This window comes from Dryobates pubescens, chromosome 19 (assembly GCF_014839835.1).
Source record: "Dryobates pubescens isolate bDryPub1 chromosome 19, bDryPub1.pri, whole genome shotgun sequence".
In the NCBI taxonomy this organism is placed as follows: Eukaryota; Metazoa; Chordata; class Aves; order Piciformes; family Picidae; genus Dryobates; species Dryobates pubescens.
In genome coordinates, this window is record NC_071630.1 from 10,128,983 (window position 1) to 10,149,476 (window position 20,494).

At 37.3% G+C, this 20,494-nt stretch overlaps 1 protein-coding gene across 2 annotated transcripts in view; it reads left to right on the plus strand.

Annotated features, from left to right (window-relative positions):
• The window catches only part of CDH13 (cadherin 13), a 489,323-nt gene that overhangs the window by 33,835 nt on the left and 434,994 nt on the right, over window positions 1–20,494 (plus strand). The gene's annotated exons all lie outside the window — the stretch shown is intronic.

Genomic DNA, 20,494 nt, shown 5'->3' on the forward strand with positions numbered 1-20,494 from the left:
GGATCTTTTCTGTGGAACAACTGCTGTGCTTTAGTCCATGCAAGTACTGTTCCTTTGCCTGACAGTTAAATCTGAGGACAAAGGATTATGGTTCCCCACCTCCTCCCCCCCCCCCCCCCCCCCCCCCCCCTTTATCTAATGCAGAAACAAATGAGCTTTTTCTTTCTTATCCTTCTCAAGTTACTCACTGAACATTTAATAAAATTATTTATATTTGCGTCTTTTCATTTTTCTGGCTTGAGCACTGTTTTGAACAGTCCCTTGTCATCAGGACATGATTTCAGCCTTCCCTCTGGTTTTACAGCAGACACTGAAAAAAATCTGTGTAGTCTTATTTCAGTAGATGAAAAGGCATATTCACACAGTACCTAATTGGGGCTGACTGGGATAGAGGAGGTCACTTCTCAGCATTCCTATTGCCTGAGGGAGGTTATATCCAAATTATCAGTACCTAGCTGTGGAATTCACTGTAGTATTAGCAAATTACTTTTAAAAATAGAGATAAGCACTTGCTCTCAGACTGTAGCTTAGTTCCCTCAATGCACTTATTTTACCATACCTGGACCACATACTGATGCTATGCTAATTTGGGCTTTGCTTAAAAACCAGGAAACATGATCTGTGCATTTCTGATGAGGATTAGACTGCTATGGTAAGGTTAAAAGAATCGTTTTGGCTTCATAACAGGGCACTCACCTGAGAGATGATGTCTGTCAATTTTTTCTCCTCAATACGAATTTTTATTATATTAACTTAGTTACCTGGTTATATGTGGTTCTTTATCATAAAGATTTCTCTGCCAATCCCCCATTAAATGCATTTTTACTACAATTTCTAATAATCTTTATTATATAGACCTGAAGGAAAGGCAACTTGGATTCAGCTTGAGACAGAACTGTTCTGTTTAAACAGCCATTACTGAAATATGGCCCAAATGGTTTCTGATGTTTCTTGTGTACAAACATTTGTGGTACTACTGCCTTGTACTGAATCCTGATGATGAAAGCACAAAACTTTAACAGGACAGATAACTTCTCTGATAGATATAATTTAGTGGGTTTCATAGAAGGGGCACCTGCTTGTTTATGCATCAAATCTGTATTTTTACCTCTTGGGTATACAATTCAGAGCATGCTTTAGGAAATGCTGGTGATGCATAGTTGCTTGTGCCTTTGACAGACTCTGAGTACCTCACAGCAGATACCCTCTCTTGTGAGGCAATAGATGCTTTGTTTAAATATAAACTGAAGGTGTTGCAACTGAAACAGACTTGAGAAATAGAGAAGTATCCTTGGTTCTCAAACAAGCCTTTTGTTCTCCTGGGGTCAAGGAGGAAAGAACTAGTGAAGAGGATGACAGGTTAACTTGATATCTTCACTGCACTGCTGCACTGGGCAGATTTGCCCAACACAGAAAGCAAGGTGTTTCATTGGGCCTAGGCAGCTGTGCTCCTGTAGGAATCATTTTGTGCATGCAGAATAATGACCTTTAGCAGCTAAAGTCTTCTTTATTCCACTAGGATCCTGCATAAAGATGTCAAGCTAGTAGGAAAATGCCCAAAATATTAAACCTAAAGCAATTTCTGTTATGGTTAGAGTATAGCCAGTGTATGTAAAGGTTTTCATTCTGGGAAATGAACTTTGAGTGGATCACTCTTTAGAGTGTGTGTATCTCTCTTGAACTGAAATATTGGAGTCCAGTAGAAATTGCAACAGCCATATCTTCAAATATCTAGATAGGATTGACTCCTTTCTGGCAGGTGATAAGACATCCTGATTACCATTCCTAAAGGCTGAATGCCAAAATTGCTTTCATATTTTCAACAAGCTAGGAATTGTTTTTGACCTGGCTGTTGTTACCATCTATGCTCTACTTTGGGCATGCTATTAAAATGTATATTCAGTAGTCATCACACAAGAAAGTAGAGAAAAGTATTTGTCACTGGCACTCTACTGAATCTCTTACAAACAGAGGTATAGTTATCCTCAGAAGGTTATCCCTGCTGTTACAACAGGCAAAGCAGGACATGGAATGATTAATAGATATGGGAATAGCACCTTGTGAGTTATGATGACATCTGCATTATCTTGCTTGAAAATTGCCTTTTCCTGATGTAGAAGGGCAATCTTTCCCCCAAGTAGTTTACAGCTATTATAAACAACTACTGCCAGCATTGTTGTTATCACGTCCTGCGTCTCCCCTTCTCCTCATCCCTCTTTGTAACGGATAATGCGAAACTGTTTCTCCAAAGCCTCAGTATGGACTAACTTGCAAAATCCCAAGGCTCTGCAGTGAAAGCACAGATCTGCTGAGTAATCAGACATGGGAGTTTTACAGACACACAGTCACATTTGCTGACTTAATCTAATTCTAATTTAGCTGAGTTTTAGTTGTTCTGGTCACTGTTGTTGAAGGTGCTAATATTTCTTGGGTGGGAAGGGAAAGAAGAGCAAAAGCAGCTCTTGGGTCTTAGCCTTATTAAAAATAGGAAAGGTGAACTTCAGAGTATTAATAGCTTTAACCTGCCTGTGTCTGCTCTCTGTTTAGAGCAATGGGGAGTTTTACATGCTTGTGGCACTCAGTAATTTAAAATGTGATATGCATATGTTACTGTGATGGTTTTGAGAATCAAAACATACCTCCACAGCCATTTCGTCTTGGAGTATGAATAGACTGAAAGTGTTTAGATGCCTCTTGAAAAAGATAAGATATTGGTGTATTTTCTTAGGTTGCATATTCATTGATTCTCATGTTTTAATTACCCAGTCTATTTCAAAGCTTGTCAACCAGTTGAGTAGGAAGTTACATGCTGACATGAAAATTGTTTGCACCCCACTTTGTCCTCATTATCTGCTTTCATTCAGTAGATGTATTTGAAACTGGGGCAGTCTTTTCTCAGAGTTTTTTCACTGTTGTCTTTTCTTTAAGTTTTAGTTCTGCTCTCCACTTCATAAGAGTCTACTTGCCTTCCAGAATCAAGGGATGAGCTGTACTAATGCTAATTGGAGTTAGAATGTATAAATTCAATCAGTGCTAATGGAAGTTCGGACTAATTTCCTGTGCATCATTACACTTTTCAGACCCCTATGCACTGTGGCTCCCCTTTAGTTTGATTTCCTAATAGCCTTATTCAAGGTGTATTGCTATTTCTCTATTGTTTGTACTTCCTAAGCAGTGAAGAAAGAATCTTGAGTTTACTATGACTGGATGAGGACATTCTGACAATGAAAAACTGGCTTTTTAAAACTTACTTGAAGGTAGCAATATGAGTCTTGATCATACATAGTATATACATAAAAGTACTATAAACTTTTGGGCAAAGGACTGGAATAAAGTATGCTAGTTCTGTATGGACTAAAAACCATAAATAAAGGGAATGCACACTTTTCCTACAATTCCAGAATCCTTTTTATCAGCTTCATTCATTTCTGTTAGAAATTATCAATTCTTTGCAGTTACACACAGTCAACGGTATTAAAAAAAAATTCTTGCATAATATTCTATGTGTGGTCTGTCCTTAGCATAGTGGCTGTTTTGTGTATTCTCATTCTGGCAGAACTTTCTGCAGTCTGAATGCCAACTGAAGGCTCACTCCTTTGCCTTTTACAATCCAGGTAACTCTGTTCAGTCCAAAGAGCTTTTCATACACTGTTGTATAAACCAACCTGTGGGAGACTGACAAATTCTGTTTTCTAGAGCTGCAAAAGGTGATGACAACTGCTGTTTTAAGTTATACAATGCATCACTGAGTACAAAATAATTCTGAAGAGGGAGAAACACCTTTAATGAAAAGGAGGGACAAAGATATCTTTCCCCAGCACTCTGTCTCCGGTTTGGATAGTTTCTCCTTCATAAAACATTACTCCACCCTTAGGACTAGAATTAGAGCTACCCTCAAGACCAAGTAGCCAATTGCCTGTAACGCTGGATGTCTGCTAGTAACGAAAAGATTGTGCAAAGGGATGACTGGCTTTGCTCTTTCTTTGCTTGAACTGACATAAATGGGAACAGGGTTTCTGAGGTCCCTGGGGAGCACAATCTGTTTTCTGAAGCTAGTGGCTCTCATAGCTACTGTCCGCAAGAGGTAGACAGGAACTTGAGTGTTCTAAGTGGCATTCAGAATGCATCTTGACTTGCCTGAACTTGTGTTGCCTGAATTTGTCATTTAATTTCTGTAGGTGTCCATCCTATATGATCTTAATGCATCATCCATGATTGATACAACATTACACAGAGCTGACAGTACAACATATTTTGCAAACCCATAAATATTTTTATCTGTATGGGAACGTCAAAACAGAATGGGAACAGAGTTATAACTAAGACAACAGTGAAATATTTTATTTGCTAAACAGAAGTGATGGCAGGTTTAAATGGAGTTATCTCCAATTTCTGTGTTCATGGTATATATTTTACCTCAAGGTTTAAATAAAACAAGCACATGTTAAGATCTCATAACGGCTAACAGTGGGAAGTGAACTTCTCACAAGATTCAGCAGAGCACTTGATCATGAATTGCAAAGCTCAGGTCAAAGTACTTTTAACATAAGTTTTCATGGGAAACAATTTTCTCACAAAAATGTTTGAGATTTTTAATGGTTTTCCTTTGGCATACTGTTATGACCCCAAGTTCTTCTAAAGCTTTTTGCGTTGGTTTCTTAAACAATCAATATAAGCACTCTTGAATAGCCAGCAGGAAAAAAAAAAGCTAGCAGAGCTTTAACTGATCTGCTCTAGCTATTGATTTGTTGGCTGCCTGGGAGCATGTCTATCTGTACCTACCCACAATGTACAGCTTAAGAATGTTTTTCTGACAAAACCTTAATCAGATTGGCATTTTCCCACAGAAAGGTTGGGGCTTAACAGCTGTGAATCATTCAAAGGGAAATGAAAACCTTCCAGCAATTCTAATTGCATGTCACATGATAGATGTGAATGGCTGCTCAGATGAGTGTAATGTAGATGGAGTATCCCCATGACCTTGCCTGTAGGTTCACTCAAAACATATACTCTGAAACCATTTCTTCCCTGATTTTCAATGCTATAGAAAAATGTTAATATTGCTTGGTTGACAGAGGATTCAGAGCAAACATGCATGAGCCAAACAGTCCATTTTTCAAGTTGGGAGCCAGTCATTAAGCATCAGTAGAAACACTAATAGACTTTTATCCCAGAAACTTCACATATTATGTCCTGTAGAGAGGTTTAAATGCAAGAAATAGAAGCTTAATTCTGGTACCTCAGTTATGTATTTTAACTCTTAGACTGTCAGATTGTCTACAGATTTCAGTATTTTACTGAATGTGAACACACGCAAATATTATGTTGGTAAATGACAGAATGAAGCATGAAAATGTCTCATGGCAATGGATTAAAACCTAACATAAAATGCATTCTTATGCTCATTGTCCAGTTAATATCATTGTGATAGCATTAGCACATAATACCTGCTATTAATTCAATTTCAATTTTATCTTAGTATTCTTCCTTGAAGAGAGGAACAGAGTGACTGCCTGTAGTGAAAGTCAAGTAGAGAATCTATTTGATTAGTTCAGCTTCTGCCTTTTGTGAACATCAGCTTCAAGCAGAGACAATAGGTCCAGGATTCATTCAACCATTACAATATCTGGGTCCCAATTCAAAAGGTATTGAAATTAGTGTTGTGTTGAAACTGGTTTTGCTGAAGATTTCATGTTAGTTATGTTCTAGGCAGGGACTATTTTTTGACATATGTCTGTTTAATCTGGCCATGGCAGTTCTGTGGGAGAGAAATTTGTATCTTCTTCTCATGAACCTCACTGGAAGTGTCCAGAAGAGCAAGGGCACATTCATTCAAATTTCAAGACTCCCTTTCCATGCATATTGTTTTGAAGTTACAGGTTTTATTTTTTGGCATAGATTGTATCTAACTGAAAATCTCATGAGGAAAAATAAATAAATAATATAGCATCAGTGGTGAACAATCTTAAACAAGAAACTAAAGTATCTTTCTCTGTTTCCTGATTTGTACTTCATGAAACTTTGATTAGTATCTCTTTGTAACACCTAAGCAAATGCTCTAAGCAAGAGTGGCTGTGGAAACCTAAGCAATTAGTTTTCATCTGTAGGAGTTACTTTAGTTGCCCTTCAAACCTGGTATATCAAAAGGCACAATGCCCCTCACAAATCTCAGAAGAATCTCCTTGCTTTGCAGTGAGGAAATCCTGATGGTGAATTGTGTCTGTGGTTTGAATGAATTAGAGTGATAGTGTCCTGTATATGCCTCATGAAAGAGTGACCTTCATCTACTCCTTTCTGTGGATCCATGGAGGGATCATAATCTCAATTCTTCTTTTGATCTCCTGAACATATGCTTGTGGGAATAGAACAGCTGATTGCTGCCCTGTGATATAATCTGTTCTATGTGCCAGCTCTTTCAAAGGCTTTTTTGTCATATCTCTTGCAATAAGATGGTTATGAACATTTCAGAACATGAGTGAGAGGTAGTAAAAGGGGGGAAAAAAGTAATATTAGACTCTACAGAGTTTATAATTAAAATCGCAGAGAGCAATAGCTGTGAAGTGAGTAAAGAAACATACAATCAAAGCAAGCAAACAAAAAACCCTCCACTTGATCCTAGAAAGTGCAAAGGCAGGCTGCTTCATTTGTAAAGCTTTCTATTTCAAGTCACCTTATCATTGAGACAGCTTTCATTTTAAGATGACAAACAAAAAGACCAAAGGAATTCATTCCCCATTCTGAGGGAGAGACAAACCTTCCATGCAGATGCTTGGCACATTTGAGCTCTGCCCCATACTGAGCAGTTCTACACTTTTATACCTCACTGCTATTGATGCTGTTTTATGAAGCTTCCAAGGGATTAACTTGACAGGGTGAAAACCAGCAAGATGTATATTTGAATAGAGATTAAAAATACAACACAGAGCATTTTATTCTCCTGTCAACAATTTCAAGGTGAAAAGCCCAACAACGTATAAAGTAATAAAAAACATTTTGCAGAGGTTAGCATAATGTAACCAAAAGGAAAAAAAAAATTACTGAGCAAAAGAATGAAACATCTCTGGCATGCTTCATGCACTACAGCACTTAGCTGTGGTCTGATGATCAATACAATATAATATTCTTTTAATTATATATTCTTTCCGTGTGAGCAGAAAATACAGTAGCTACTGGAATCATGTGACTGTTACCTATTTTCCCACTTTTTTAAGATGGCAACTGTTACAATTTCATCTCATCTCTTTTCACATCATTAAGATTTTCCAGTCAATGATGATATTTAGAAACCTCTCTTTTCACAGAGTCTAGAAAGGAATAAAGGGGGGCTTTTTGCATCTTTCTGTTGTCCAATCAACCTGCTGAAAAAACTTTCTCATGTATACTTGCAAGAGATGGATAGCGAGGTGTTACAGATATGTATGTAAAGGAGTTTCTGATAAGAGTTGCAAGGAGACAAAGTTATGAAATTATATGACACTTGGAGTTTTGCATTGTCATCTTAGTGTCAAGTTACTGTCATGTCTAGATTCCTTTTGTAAAGACTTTGAATTTCCATGTAAAAGCCTCAGGGGATGAAGTAGAACTTATCACATCTGCCCATGATCATCAGTTGACTGAAGGTGCCTGAAAACTTGTTGGGATCTCTTTTCCTTTTGTTATGCTGCAAGCTTGAAGTAGATTAGAGCATGCTATCAATTTTGTATGTTTCTCTCCTTCCCTAATGTGCCTTTTCTGCTTATTATATAAAGTGAAGCTTTATGCCTTCTTTTGTCTGTTACCAACAACAAAAATAATGAAGACACATTTTCAGTAGAAATGAGAAAACCTGACCTTTCACAAAAGGTATGAATTCATGCCTTAGTCCAGATATTCAAAAGTAGTTTAGTAATAAGAATACAAGAAGAATAAAATCTATGGGGTTATTGAAAGCAGGCTAAGTGGCTCTCCTCTGTAAGCTAAAACATGTACTTTCCTTGTTTTTTGAGTTACACTTCAAGACCATGACCACAACTGTCTGCACCACTGCTTCTCTTACAAAAACTCTTGAAAGGAAAGCTAAATCTTTATCAACTAAATGTCTGACATACTCTTTTGCAAATACATACTAAAATGATTCTGTGTATGAACAGTTCTTGGCTTGACAAAAACTTGTTTGCTAAGGTAACACAGCAAAAAATACATTGCTGCACACATTAGAGTGGTGAAACTAAGAATTCATCACACAGTTAGGTAGGTCACTTGCTCTACTGAAATTAGTTTAAAGCTACACTGTTTTTATGGGTATTTTGAAATGATAATAAAATTAATGACCAGAGAATGAGAATTTCCATACAGCATTTTAGGTTGAACTGCAGCAAAAGGCTGAGGGTGACATTGTAGAAAGCATGCATTACTGGCTCTTCTCTGCAACTGTGTAAGCTTATAATAGAGCTCCTAACTGTTTCTGTTGTAGCAGAATTAGGGTGATAATAAATGCATGATGTAGGCTAATGCAGAATGACCACTTAAATGGCATCCTTTAATATGGTGTTCCTTAATTTCTTGTAGACTATCACAAAGCTCTTCCATTCAAACATGGGATAATGTAGTGTTACATTAGCTACTTACGACTTCCACAGCACAAGCAGTCATAACCCTTTTATCTTGTTTCCCCTGTCTGTAAGTCAGTCAAAGCCATCTTTTTGAGCTCTGAGTGATTCAAGAACTGATTAATTCATGTTTGCAATGCACTTGAAGATTATCAAAGGGAAAGTGCCACAGAAGAAACAACTTTATTTTCCTTCTAGGCCGTTGGCATAGCTTCAAGGATATCACTGTGATGGATCTTTGGTGCTGTCTGTTTTAAGCACAACACTTCAGATGTCATCCTGCTTGCATGCTACTAGTACCTGCCCACTGGCTTCATGTACCTCTTTCCCTTGCAAATAAGATTCATCTGTGCTCCCTTGTAGGATCAGTGACAATACCAAACCCACAACCACACTGATTTTTTTTTAATGATTTTTTTTCCTGCTGCAAGCACTCAAGATATTCAGTCAACTTTTTAAATTTAGTGATGGCCTCAAGGAGTTTTCAGAGTAGAATGAACTGTTTTAGTTGGGGATATCTGTGGTATGTCTATAGATCTGAATGCAAATTTCTCTCTCAAATCTTGCCTAAAATAAATCTTGTCTATAAATCAATACTCAGTGTCTTTCTGAAGACTACACTGGTGGTCTAGACACTATGTATCTTGTAAAGCTGGGGAGCAGCTCACTTGAATTGTGATCCCATTTCCACTCAGGATCTTTTAGGTTGAAATTCTATCTGGTAGATTTTAAGATTACAGATTAAGGGCTTGCACCTAAGCCTAGTGGAGTTCAGCAGAGTATTTCTATTGAGCTTGACAGGCATAAAATCAGCCCTGTTCAGAAGATGACAAATCACACTTGTAAATCTTTGTAGATTAGTATCAATCATTCCTTACCTATTGTGAATGTCTCCTCATTATTTCCATTGTGAAAACTTGATGTTTTTCAATTTCAATGCTCTCCTCTTGAGTTGTTTCTTGACAAAACCTATGTAAATTCATTAAATCCATGTTATCTTCCTCTTTCAGATAGTGAAAATAAAGACAGAGAACTGAACATTGTGCTACACAGTATTTAGTGTCAGGATGAAAGATCTATGTAAAATCTTTTTGAATGTTGTACATTTGTTTGCAAGTATAGCAAAATCTCAGTGTGGTAGATCTCAACAATTTATATTTGTGTGACAAATTATTCTCCAGAATATATGCACCTTTATATCTGAAAGACCAAAAGCTTTAGATTATCTGTAAGTGCCACTAATGAATCTGAAGGCCATGGATTATATCCAAAAATATTTTTGGCTATTCTCCAGTGACATCTGTTATTGAAGCACTCATGTGAGAGTATACAGTATAGCAGGCAGTCTTATGGCAGGTCCTGCTTCTGATGTGGAAGTGAATGCAAGAAACATCTCGCTGTAAATGCATCCGCTAAGAAGCAAACTGCTGTTATGATGGCTTAAGCACATACACAGCTCAAACTTCTTGGAATGAAGTCCTAACTTTGCACATTTGCAATTATTCTCAGGCTGGTAAGCCAAAACTGTTGCCTAGAATAAAGAGGCACTGCTCAATGCTTGTGGGCTATACCCTCTTTTATCGTGCCTGTTCACATCTTTCAAATTCAGGCCTGCTGTTTCACTACTAAGTAATTTTCTACTCCTTCCCTGTCTCTTGAAATATCTACACTAGATCTAGCCTAGTAGCAAGACATGAGCAGAAGTCTGTCCCTCCTCACTTTCTCTAGATTTCTGGATGCTTTCCAACCAGTCTGAGCTATTTTTGTAATCTCTGAAGTTCCCTGTTTTAACAAATCATGAAGCAGAAACAGCGCTCAAAGCTAGAAACAGTGCTTAGAGCTGACTGAATACATACCCATACCACTGATAATTACGTGGCAAACTATGTTGTTTTAATACTTGAAAATTGCATTCTATTCATGGTAGTGACCTCAGAGTAAATCACAAATGCATGTCTGTCATCTGGATTCTGACACACCTAATCTGATCTACAGGTTCAATTTTTTATTACGGTGGCTGACCTTCACATTTGGATTTAGTCCCATAGAAATATCAAGTGCGTTATTCCCTGTAAATGCCCAAAATTCCTGTGGAGACATCTCACACTGATGAAAAATTATTGCTTTGTGAGAGTGGTACTTTGGTATCTTAGCAGGACAGTGCCAGCAGCCTTCACACTGGCTAGGGGTATTTGAATGAAAGTACATGTTTATACATTCATTCCCCAGTGCTATTCAGTTCTGTAAACCCCTCTGAGAAGAAAAGCAGTCTTGTTTCATCCAAAATAATACCAATGGAGCTGGTTAAAATCTTGGTTTGACTGTGTGAAGTATTTTAGATTACTTTCAGCTAGGCTTGAAATGAAAATAAGTGTCAATTAAAATGTATCTTAAACTGCTTATATAAAATTTGGAGGTATTGTAGAATGCTTCTATTGGTATTACAGCTAATTTTCAGGGTTTTTTTCTGTTCATTGTGGAAAATAAATGCACTGAGACAGTGAAATGATTGAGACACTCATTTAAAAAATAAAATAAAAGACTGTTCCCTCTCTGCTCCTTTCTTATAAAGCTCATTCATTTTGGGAGCACATTTTCTTAGTGGGTCTTCCTTAAAACACTGACAAAATATATGGGTTTTCTTAAAATCAGGAAGACCTTGACAATACTGATTAAATTGGTGTGAGTTCAATCACTGTCTGACTCACAATAAAAGATATAAAAGACTTTGTACTCAAATACTGTAACCTTTTATATCTGCCACATTTTTAAGCTTCTGCCTAAATGAAGAGGAAAAGTTAGAATAAACTAAAAAAACATCTTTAAAAGATGGAATACCAATTACCTGTGCCAACATCTAATGGCATATGAGCAGCTGCTCATAATTTCTGATCTGTTAGAGGGATAAGCAGCTATGGCATGGAGTGTGTGCAGCCTGGCAGACTCCAGCATAACTTTCAGTCCTTAGGCCTGTTTGCCATGAGAAACATGGCCAGGGATTGGACTGTGGCTCTCCTGACTCACCCAAGTGCCAAAGAGACCCATTTCTCTTAGCTTATCTTCTGTAAGGTGTATGGGTGTATGTGTGTGTTCCATGGTACTGCTGTTGTTGGGTGGTATTATCATTGGACCAAGCTCTGGTGTAGTTTCTGAAGTTTCCATGAACTGAGCCCATTACTCAATGTTGTGATAATCTGGGATGTGCAGAAGCTACCCCAAACCTGTGCTGTTACAACTTGTTTCACAGTTTACTTTAGTAACTAACTTCTGCTGATCTATTGTTGTGAGCTGAGCCAGAGAGGTTATTTCAAACTCTGTCTGTATGCTTTAAGTCATATTTTAATAAGGCAAGAATAAAATTAATTGTGCTTTCCTTAGCTGCCTGTTAATAACCCTAGATACCTCTCTGTCATAAGCTTAATTCTTTCATTTCAGATATGCATCCCTACTTAACCTCAAGCTCTTTTTACAGTATATATGTCAGGTTCAGAGCTGATATAAACAGGTAGAGTTGTCATACTGCTGCTGTGTTTATTTACAGCAGCTTTGTCTTCTATCTCACAAATTCTAATATTGCAGAATAGAATTGAGACAGGAAAAAAAATGCCTGTTTAAGGGGTGTCCTCCTAAGTAGCTGCTTTTAAGTAAATTATTAAGAACATTAAACATCTGAGAGACAGGTGTAGAAGACTTGGTTCTAAGAATGCCCACACGAGGATTTTGGAGGTTTACCAGTGGGGGGGAGGCAAGGTAGCTACTTGAACTATCATTGTTCAACACATAAAAATATGTCTAGCACATAGCCTCTACCTCTTCAGAAATTCAAAATTAATTACATCTTAATTTGCATATCAAAGCAAATTACAACCTAATGAAACATTTGCCTGCCAAACATTTCTTTATCTTAATGAACAGAATAAGAATACCTATTACATCCCGATTAAAATGTCTTTGTACTTGTCCAACAGGTTACACTCTGTATATATAAAAATATTGTTTTACTGTCTTACTGACAATGGGAACAAACCAGATTTTAATTTACAGAATAACTTTTTATTGTTTGTACCCATAGATATAACAATGGAGGGGGGAGATGCTTTACATTTACATTAGAAGCAGAAGAGAGAAAAGGTTTAATTCTGAATAGATATTCAGCTAGCTGGAGTCCTGTACAACATGACAGTGCCTACAATCTGAGAGACTGGGTGCCCTTAGTTCATATGACCTACATGAATGAGTCAGGATGGTGTTTTCCCAATGAAATTCAGCTTGTGAAACTCTCCTCAGTGAAACATGAGATAATTCAGACATAAAGCAAACTTTTACTAAAAGCAAAGCCTTTAGGGAAAAATTTCCTTAACCTATGTTACAGTTCATTTATGTAATACACAAAGGTTATTAGAATTTTGGCTATAAATACAGTGCCATAAATCTGTTTTACTGTGAGTACATGTATTCAGGGAAATATGTTTTATTTACTTAATTAAAATGTCTGCATACTGTAGTTGTTTTGGGGTTACTCTCACTAGTCTTTAGTAATTAACCAAAAGCTAAAATAAATTGGCTGAACAGGACTGTTCTTAATACAAATGTTAAATCATTTTCCCCCAATGTAATTGTACCTGAATGGATGAAACTGTAACATGAGCCATAAAAGGAGATAAAGCAGCAACATAATGTACAATTTCCTACTGCATAATGGTAACTCTGAATAACACATGCTCCTGGAAGAAAAGTAATTTAAACTATATTACAACAAATGTCATATTTTAAAATGGAAGCTATCCATCATATGTTGAAAGAAAGTGGTGGGGAACTGCAGTAAGTCTAAGCAATGTACTTAAAAATTCTTTTAGGAGTCCATTAAAAATAAATTGTTCAACTTAATTTCAGGACAATGTAATGAATTGTTAGTGACAGTTACATATATGTCCCCTGCCCACCATGTGTAGATCTAATCATTTCAAACTTACTGGACACCAACTGTACAGAATAATCAAAAGAGTCTCCTCTTCTGTATGGGATAAAACCTTCCTTTTAGGAAATGGTTAGTGCATTTATAAATCATGTTGGTAAAAATGCCTAATGTTTAATTTAGGTTTTTATTCCAGTGGCTGTCAGATTTATAGGAGCACAGTAAGTTTTAACGGTGGAAGCCAAAGTGTGTAAAGTGGTAGTAGGCTACTTACATGTACCTAGCCTTTGGAGTGGTTTTCTAAAAATAGGCATCAGAAAGTGCACTTAATAAATCTTTTTAAATTCATAGATAATTCAAAGATATTTGTATATTTTATGGCTTTATAGGAAGACCTGCTCAAGGGTAGAAAAAAATTTTAATGTAAGCTTGTGAGATCACGCAGGAAGGCTGGCATCCTGCTGACTTTAACTGCTGACAGATGCATACCACCAGAGGAGGTCTGTGTTTTGAAGACCTGCAGTGGGCACTCTTGGGGATATCTCATTGCAGAAGCATTGAAACTCAAGGATCTGAAAGATCTGTCCATGTGTAAATGTTTCCCGACTGAAGGCCTTTTGTTTCCTACTACATTTCTTTGGAATCGTTAAAAATTTGCAGAGGTCTCTATGCCTTACGGGAGGGATCACCCGGGAGATGAGTAGTGGCCTCTTGGAACTTGCAGGAGCTTTAGTTCTGTGATGTTATTGAGATGCTTTGTGTTTTGGTTAGATTATTACTTTTTTCACCTATTTTTCATTCCCTGTGACTGATGTAGAATTCTATTTATTACTGACTGATTCTACATCTTATTCATAAATGGTAGCTTGCTGTCCTTCCTTTATCTATAGATGTGCTTGACAGTAAAAATGTGGAATTTTTGTGCCTCACCCCCACAGTGGTAGATTGTGGTGTTTTCATTGAGCTCATTCTGACTCTTTTCCTAAGAATCCTTGCTTCCTTGCTCCTTGTCTGCATGGATAATTAGAATTTAGCCTATAATTTTGAACTAGGACTTGTGTTTTTAAAAAGAAACTATCTTGAGCCAAACTCTCAGTTGGCTCCCATCAGCATAGGGCTTCTAATTCCAGTTACTTTGAGTTCTGCTGCTTTTCTGTAAGACATTTCCTATTCTGTTACACTGCTTGAGATATTTTTAATATAATAGGGTTGCCTTCTTGATACTGCTCAAGAAACGTAGTTTTAATTCAGCCTATTTCTACAGGAGTCCATGCAAATACTTGGAAGAAACTGGAGAAGCAGTTATGAAAACTGTGATAATGATGAAGAAATCTTTTTTTTTTTCCTGTGTTCCCTTCATTATTTGGCTTCTAGAGCCTTCTAGGTGAATAAATGGTTTCATATTTTGTGATTTGGGTTTGTTCGGTTTGGGGTGTTTTTGGGAGGGTTGTGGTGATCAGCTTCTGCAGTTGCTAAGCTAGGATGTTGTCTTGTCAGCATGAAATTGCTGAATAGGCAGTGGCAAGGTTGGTGGAGGGCACAACACTACAAGGCCTATGATTATCACTGCTACTATAGGATATGTGAGCAAGGCATGTTTGGAGAAACTGACATCCATGAAAATAAGAAATAGGATTATGAGAAATACTGGGAGAGAGGGAAAGGTAAAAATAATGTGGTGGTTCCTCCTCTTGTGCTGCCATTAACAAAGAGCATTCATAAAAACAATGTGAAATGCAGCAGAACTCGATGATATAGGATAAAAAATTAAGCCTTTAAGTTTATTTACTTTTAAATTTAATCTCCTGACCAACTGTGGTCCATGGAAAAATTTAAGGAGAAATATTTCACCTATGCCTGCCAATGATATTTTGGATGCAGGCTGTATATTTCACTGAGGTGTAACATTTTATTTATTTATGTATTATTTTAAAAAAAATAATTTCCAGTCTCTGCAAAGACTGGACATGAAACCTACTGTCCCTCAGAGTTTGTGGCTTCAAAATAAAACTCCAGGGGCATGAGTTGTATATATGCAAACCACATGTTCTTGAAAGTCAGAAGGTGATGGAAGAGAGTTTTACCTGCATTTTTACCCATTCCACAAAGAGTTTAAGTTTCTGGAACTGCCAGGTTTTTTTGTTTTGTTTTGTTTTGTTTTGTTTTGTTTTGTCTTGTCTTGTCTTGTCTTGTCTTGTCTTGTCTTGTCTTGTCTTGTCTTGTTTTGTTTTGTTTTGTTTTGTTTTGTTTTGTTTTTAAGAGGATTTAGCTTCAGAGACATGCAGCCAGCCCTACCATGGATTGACACTTGCTGTATCCCTACTGGCCCTTAACTATACCAAATAGTGAAGGAGGTTATTTATTCAGATGGTTATTTGTAATACTAATAAAATTCACCAATGTGCCATGACTCAGTGAGAAAAGACGTTTTAAAGCATTTAAAACAAGGTTAAACAAACCCTGAGAAACAAAAGAGATGGGAAGAAACCAAAGTTTAGATGATATTATTTCAAGTGTATGGAATCTTGGCTGATTTTCTTTTCCTGTGGGAAGTTTTTGAGTAGGAGTTCTTTTTAATGAAATATTTTTTCCATGTTTAAAATTCAATATGTGTCTCTGGCTGAGTACTCTGTATTATTTTGGCAGATGACTGTCAGAGCCTGGAACTTTGTTCTTCAAATACCTGTGTATAATAGATAAGGGAAAAAGATTTATGTCTCAGATGAGAATTGGCCTATATAGCTCTATAAAATGATTATTTTAAAGTTCATATACTTTGTAATGTCTTTATACTTGTGTAAATCTATCAGTGTCTATTAATTGTGTATAGAGTGTAGAAAAGAAAAGGAAAATATAGTTTTGTGTCCAGTGGCATTGAAGAAAACAGTTTCATCCTTCTTTCCTTAAGGTGTTGACAATTTAAATTACTAGCTGTGAATTAGCAATTGCAGCCTTTGTATATCTGACCTCACCAGCTTATCAATTAACATCTATTATCTGCCTCTCTCTTTTCTCCCGGAAAGCATATACAGAAGGGAGTGCAGGTTGACTGTTATAATTATGGTGGCAAGCAGCATTGAGTGATTTAGGGGAGAGGCAACCAAGTGAGAGCTAAGACTAGTTCTGTGAAGATACAGGCAGAAGATCTTTTTGTTAGGGAATAGTCTCCTTTGAGGTTGTTGAGTTGACAGTCTGAGTTTATTCAGACTATTTCTTGTGACAGAAAACAAATACAACACATCTGCTATGGACTTCCCTGTCCATCTGAACAGGCCAGGAAGATCTTTATTTCTGTTTTCTTTTTTCCTTTTCTTCTGAGCAATGTGTCAAATGTAGTGCCCAGAGGCAATGAAGTATTACTTTAATACATTCAGAAACTGAGAATACATCCAGATTCTGCAGATTTACCCTATGTGGAAAGAAAAAGATCTAAATAAAAACTTAATTGTTCATCACAGTATCACAGTATCACCAAGGCTGGAAGAGACCTCAAAGATCATCGAGTCCAACCTGTCACCACAGACCTCAGGACTAGACCATGGCACCAAGTGCCACATCCAATCTGCCCCTGAATACCTCCAGGGATGGTGACTCCACCACCTCCCTGGGCAGCACATTCCAATGACGAATGACTCTCTCTGTGAAGAACTTTCTCCTCACCTTGAGCCTAAACTTCCCCTGGTGCAGCTTGAGACTGTGTCCTCTTGTTCTGGTGCCAGTTGCTAGAGAGACCAACCCCTTCCTGGCTACAACCTCCCTTCAGGTAGCTGTAGAGAGCAATGAGGTCTCCCCTGAGCCTCCTCTTCTCCAGGCTAAACAATCCCAGCTCCCTCAGCCTCTCCTCATAGGGCTTGTGCTCAAGGCCTCTCATAATTCAGACATTATTTACAACATGTTACAGAGACAGGTGCTCTGGTTGGAATTAACCTTGGAATGTGTTTCTTGTTTCCAGCGTGTTTCTTGTCGTACCTGTATGGATACTTGAAATGTATTTTCCTAAATAAATTCAATCCTGTCTATTGGAAAAAAACTTTTGTCCAGTCATCCATCTGTATTTGAGGTAACAGATCTTGCCAACCTCATCACACAGTATAGATGAATGCAAGATGAACTGTGGAGAATAAGAATTTGGGGCAGGTTTGCAAAGGTGTTGAGATGATTGACAGTTCTTTTAAATAAGCCCTATCAAATAACAAAATGAATCTCTTACACAGAAGTCTTTCCAATACCAAAACGTGTCTACTCGGCTGTTTGTGCAATTCACAGTGGAATTCATTCATAATTAGATACAACAATATATTACTACACGTAAGAAAAAGAGACTGAAGATTCCTATGGCATGTGGTTACTACCTCAGATCTGAGTTTAGGCATCAATAGGTTTCCTTAACCTAGCAAATCTGCCTAATTCTCATGTGTGACATGCCAAAAGTCATACTTGTATACTCTATTTTCAACTTCATATATGAGTAAGTCCTGGGTAACTTGATAAACAGGAGAATTCTTGGGAGAACCTCCAAACCCAACCGTTAATCTTGAATGGTTTGTGGATGGTCCCTGATTATTGCTTTAAGGTTTCAGGATACATCTACTGTTTAAATTGTCAGCAGAAATGTCCTCAAGTACTCTAAATGATTAGGAAAGACAGAAATACAATGCAAAGCACTTTGTTTATCAAATGAGTTTTTTTCTGCTCATATTTGCATGCACACAACTCAAAAATGTCATAATTCAAGAGGCAATTAAGGCAACATGTGCAAATTGGGTGATTCTGCATGCAGCTGGCCAGTTGTGCATGCACAATTACCCAAATTACAAACACAATCACACTTATTCCATGCACAAATAAGGCATATAAATGCACCTCAGCAGTGTGAAAATTGTCCCTGTTTTGCATGATGGAATGACTTTTGGATAAAGCTGTAACAAACCTGAGGATCTTTTGTCATGGTCAGGAAGTTACTTGATATTGAGGATGTCACTTAAAATTGTAAGTTACTGGTTTTGTCTTGTGGCATATTGAACAGGCTGAGAACTTCCCTTTTACAGGGCAGTGTATTTTATATGTTATCCTTGCATGAACAAATCCATTTTACTTAAATATTCATAGTGAAGGTGGGTCTATGTGTTAAAGAAATAAATGATTGATTCAGTAAGTCTTTAATCTATTCCCTACTAATTCTGAATAGTTATACACATCATTTGATTTCCCTTCTGCTACAGATTTGGGAAAGGCCATACTCTTAGGTGTGAGCATCTTTTGTCTTTTTGAATTGCTACCTCAAATATTTGATTAGATACATTAAGCTTGAGCTGAGGACTGGAGCTGAACAAAGCTCTGGAACAAGGCTTTTACAATAGTCCCAATATTTTTTAAAAAAAAAAAAAAGGTAAAAAAAAAAATCTTTGATGCCTTTTTGATATCTCAGAGACAAGACAGATCTTGTAATCATTTTGACTACCATTTCAAGTCAGTAATTAAAGAAATGCAAAGAAATTGTGGGAAAGACAGAGATTATCCCAGGCAAAGAGGTGGCCAGAGGAAGTCTTACAGAACTAGTGTTCATAGTAAGAAGTGTAAGATAGCTAAACCACACTGTCAGAAAATGTTGTGCTAAAAGCAGTTGCTTAGCTTGCTCTTTTAACAAAGGATAATTGAGTTGAGCTTTGTATTATTGGAAGGTATATTTCTTTCTGGTAGTGAACTGGTCACAGTTCAGCAATTTTTAGTTGTGTAGATATGAAATTTATATTCAACTATAGTGTTACCAATCATTTCTTGCCTTCCCTTGTTCCCTCACAGAAACAATGGAAAAATACATAGAGCAGTAATATATACAGCTCTGCCTGAATAAGACCCAACTCTTTCTCTACCATCCAAACTTGATTTGCTAATTGAAAGGTTTCACATGGATAATTAAAACACAAAATAATGAATGCATTTTTGTGTTATCCTATCTAAACAGCCTGATCTTGACCTGGAAAAAAAAAATAAAATAAATATCCTTGTTAATGTAGAATGGCTGCAGCACACTCTCAATAACTTTGATAAGGAGATAGGAGTAGCTGCATTGAAAGGACTAACCATAAGATAACTGTAGGTAAGTATGGGTGACATGGTACCTTAACGCTCTAAGATTCTTATCAATGCTTCTGGAGGTGGGGGAGGGAGCAAACTAATGGAGATTTACACTTTGGGACAAGCCTTCTTGAAATAAATTAATCACTGCTGGGGAAGCACATCCCAACTCACAGATGAACAACTTCAGAAATTGTCAGCTTGAGCATCTCAACTAAAAATTAATTAGCTGAAATGATCATTGCTGTGTGCACTAACATAGTCCCTTCTGACTAAAGTGGAGAAGATCACATTGCTAATGAATAGAGAATGCCTTGCGGTTTGCAGTCAGTAGTGCATGCCTTTGTGAGCTCTTCTGGAGTGCTAAATGTAATCTCAAAGATCTGGGGCAGAGGCAAAATGTCTCTCAAGGATACAGTACCTACTTTGCTGGACACATTTATATATAGGTCATTCCAACATTCAGAGAAAGGAATTCAAGCCAACTAAAGACTTATTTCTTCTTGTAGTTATAAGTGATTCGCATTTAGAGAAATTTTCCTTCTGCTCTGCCTCAGATGTCACTCTTATTCTTCTGGGCCTGGACATTGTCTAGCACAGAGCTGCTACTTCAAAGCATTTGTAATCCAGATAGTCTTGACTGACTTCAGTAGATTTATGTTTAAAATAAATGACTAAAAATCTTCCTGTGAGGGAGACCGAGAGCTGGGAAGATGGGATATCTTGGCCTTAGGCTATGTAAGGAGCTATAGTGGGGGTTGGTCTCTTCTCCCAGGTGAGCAGCACCAGAACAAGAGGACACAGTCTCAAGCTGTACCAGGGGAGATTTACGTTGGATGTTAGGAAGAAGTTCTTCATAGAAAGAGTGATTGGCCATTGGAATGGGCTGCCCAGGGAGGCGGTGGAGGTGGAG